The sequence below is a fragment of the Alligator sinensis genome, unplaced genomic scaffold (genome assembly GCF_000455745.1).
Source record: "Alligator sinensis unplaced genomic scaffold, ASM45574v1 scaffold1960_1, whole genome shotgun sequence".
NCBI classification, from domain to species: Eukaryota; Metazoa; Chordata; order Crocodylia; family Alligatoridae; genus Alligator; species Alligator sinensis.
In genome coordinates this window covers 155,566-159,571 of record NW_005843074.1, presented here as the reverse complement: position 1 = coordinate 159,571, position 4,006 = coordinate 155,566, and positions in this window count along the sequence as shown.

The window sequence follows — 4,006 nt, the reverse complement described above, 5'->3', positions numbered from 1 at the left end:
TAGGAAAGTATAGAGAATCATTTTGAACTGGATGAACAGAGGGATTATACAGGACTATGGGTCAAAACATGGGGAAAACTATAGCAGAAGCTATATCTATTCCCCTCCCTTCCCCCTTTCTAAATCAAAATAGCAACATTTGAAATATTGCAAACCAATCCAATTGGGACCTCATCAGCCTTTTCTTACGTGAATTTCTTATTTCTAATTTATCTGATCCTTTGTTTTAATAAATCATATATGAGTTATTTGCTCAAATTACTTAGTTAACTGAGTGGTAGTGTCAGAGTGATGTTATATGTGTGATAGTCCAAGCAATATGCAAGAGGCCAGGATAATTTGCCTCTTGCAGTTAACTGAGCGTTATTTATTTATTTATTTGTTAAAGACTGGCGTTTAATTTAAATTAAAGCTAAGATACAATCTGATCTTCAAGGTAGAATTTTCATACTACATACACAATATAAGATACGGCCTTGAACCAAAAGATGGAGGCCATATGTTCTTGAACTTGGGAAAAAAACTGGATTGGGATCTAAATTCACTAACTCAGGCCCATCTCTATCAGAAAATTAATGGTTTATAATTGTCATGCTTTTGATGTTCTCATTATCCTGAGAAATAGAAAACCAGGACTCATTATGCATTTGGTATTTTTTTCCATTGAGTTATAACTGCAAGACTCAGAGTCTTTCTACAAATGTTGAATTGCTCATACTGGAGCCTGTAACTGAAATATGAAAAGGATGGGAGGGATGTGGGAGGAGATACAGTACTGGCATTAATGCTTTGCATTTATCTCCAGAGAACGCTTGCTAAAAAGTTATGTCGGCAAAATCAGAAGGTGACATTATTTATCACGTAACATCGGCGCTAACGTTAGATGGGTACAACGTGACCCAGAGCTGCGAAGGTGAAGGTCCTTGGATGTTAACAAATAACAATGATTACAGTTAGGATTTGGGTCTTAATTAAGGCTGTTCCCAAGCAGATTTTAAGCCCTCCAAAGTTTGGAGATGGAGGGCTCTAAGATTTTGGTTCTGGCTCAGATCTTTAGAATGGGCTGAAGCAAATAGGAAAGTCCATGGCCCAATTCTGACAGGAACCAAATCCCCTAGGTACTCAAAGTTTGGGGCGTTTGAAACCCAGATTGAGTTCTGCACCTAAATTGTGTAGTCTGCAGTTTATATGTTTAACTGTGATCTACACAAGCAAAGAAACACTGGGTCCATTTTATCCCCAACATTGTGAAATATTAGGAATAGCAGGAATGGATTTTTGGGGCTGGTATCTTTCACTGAACCAGCTGCACGGTTAGCACAGACTTAGAAACCCCTTTTAATGCAATGCATTCTTCTTCAGGTCACGTTCTTCAGGAATGTGAATTCTGACTTTCCTCAAGCAATGGTTCTCGGCATTTTTTAACTTGAGCCACCCCTCACTGGACTTGAAGCACCCCGCTATAACTTATGAGTGAATTTAAAAAACGAATTTACAGATTACAGGGCTTACTTCCTTGCAGAGGGATCTGGCAGCGAGGATGGGTGGGGATCATCCAGGCAGCAACAAGCCTGAGCCTGTGCTTATCTGCTTAATTATCTGCTTATCTCCTAACACCTCACTTATCTCCTCACACCTCACAGCACCCTTTAAAACATCTAGTAGCACCTGGTTGAGAAGCACCATCCTAGAGGATTCACTACAGATTCTCTGCCAACCAAGAGCCTTCACAATCCTCCAAGGCTTGTTTCTCACCCATTCAAATAAATATGAGCTTTTCTTTAGACTTGAAAGGGGGCAAGAGTAATCCTTTACTGGGAGAGGGGTTGTCAAATATACAGCCCACGGGACCGTAGGTCCATCTAGCCCAGTCTCTTGTGTCAACAGCAGCAAAGAAGAGATGCTGAAAGGGAGAGTGAAATGTAAACTCCATTGCTATACAGGAAATAAGCAGAATTCAACTCCCCGCCTGACATCTGACACCTCCAGGGAAGAAACCTGCTGGAGCTTTGTCCCTGCCTAACCTGCATATTCACAGAGCAACTTTTAAAAATAGGGTCTTTGAAAGCCAGGGGAACCACACCACCCTTTACCTCCCCTGTGCAACATGAGTTTCTTTTCTACCTGGGAGAACTTTTACCCTCTGCCTGATGAAGGATGTTTGGACCCGAAAGCTTGCAAAGAATTTTTTTTTGCTGCTATTTAGCTGGTCTAATAAAAGATATCACCTTTAGCCCAAGAGTTTTGTTTGCGTCTGACTACAGGTTTTCCTATTGTTCCTCTCTCAGTTGCAGCTTCCAGCATTTAGGGTCTAGGAAGTTATGATTCAGAGGTCATACCCCCTCAATAGCGACTAATGCCCCTGTCCTCCAAGAACGCACCCAAATCCACATAGAATCTGGCACAATGGTCAACTTCCACCACATCTGGTGACAATGGGTTCCCCCCTTTAATGACATGCTGGGTGGAAAAAATTCTGCCTTTTGTTCATTTTAAATGGACTGCTTCCTCTTCTGTGTTGTGATTCTTTGTTCTTGTCTTGGGAGAGAATCAGTTTTAAATCGGTATGAACTTTCTCTTCACTGTTATGTTTGCACAGTGATTATTCTTCTTTATTCAGCACTGGTAAGGCCATATCTGGAGTCCTGTGCCCAGTTTTAGGCCCCCCCACTGCAAAAAGGATGTGGACAAATTGGAGAGTCCAGCAGAGGGTAACAAAAATGTTTTGGGGGCTGGGGCACATGACTTGTGAGCAGAGACTGAGGGAACTGGGCTTATTTAGTCTGGAGAAAAGAAGACTGAGGGGGGATTTGATAGCAGCCTTCACCTCCCTGAAGGGGAGGTCCATCTTGGATGGACCTGGACTGTTCTCAGTGGGGGCAGATGACCGAATAAGGAGCAATGGGCTCAAGTTGCAGCGAGGGAGATTTAGGTTGGATATTAGGAAAAACTCTCACACTAGGAAAGCGAAACACCAAAGAGGGAGGTGGTGGAGTCTCCATCCTTGGAGGTTTTGTAGACCCGGCCAGACAAAGCCTTGTCTGGGGTGATGCAGTTGGGACCGGTCCTGCTTTGGGCTGGGGGCTGGACCAGATGCGACCTCCTGACGTCTCTTTCCACTCTTTTTCTGTGATTCCACGTTGAGAAGCCAATGTTGCCCAAGCTTTTCCTCAGATGACCCCATTTATGACCCCCCTCACTCCCAACCCACAGCCGCCCACGGCCCCATCTGCTGAGGTTGCCACCGAATTCAGGGTTGTGAACCCCAGTTTGGGAACTTTTTTGGTTTCTTTTTAAGAATGTTTTCATATTCCAATCCAAATCAAGTCCAAATCTGTGAGGCCGTCCAGAGCCATAAGTGGCCCTACTACTAGCAAACATCCTCCACCCCCACCTGGGGCTTCATGTATTTCCAAAATCTTTTAGCGGGCGTCCTACATGCAGGCCCTAGCCTGGCGGCTGGGGGTTCAGATGCCCCCAAGTTTCACCTGCTCTCAGCCATATGGCCGCAGGAGCAAGCAAGGAAGCCACTGTTGTAAGCCCCTCATGCCCCCTTCCAGCGTCTCTTCCCAAGGGAACAGGCCCAGCCCTGCCCTGCCCCTCTCTCCTCAGGAAGCCCCTGGGCAGCGCTCCTGCTCCGTGGTGCCCATCCCCGTGCTGGGGAGGACGTGCGCCAGACGCACGTCTGCACGGCGTCGCTGCCCCGGGGCTGCAGCTTCACGCCACAACTCTGGTGTCACGTGAGCAAGCCCCCCAGCTACGTAAACCGGGGCGTTCCTGCAAGCGATCACGTGCCACCTCCCACGGGCGCCGGCGGCCACGTGACACGGAAACCAGATTCCCGAGGGGGCAGGGCTACGGGGCAGAGGGAACAGTGACGCCTGACTTCGTGGAAAAGGGGCGGGGCTAGAGGACGTGGGGGCGGGGCTAGAGGGCGCAGGGGATGGAGGCCGGCTAAAAGGCTGCCGGGGCAAGGGCGGAGAGGGCGTGGCCAGGGTTGAGGGGC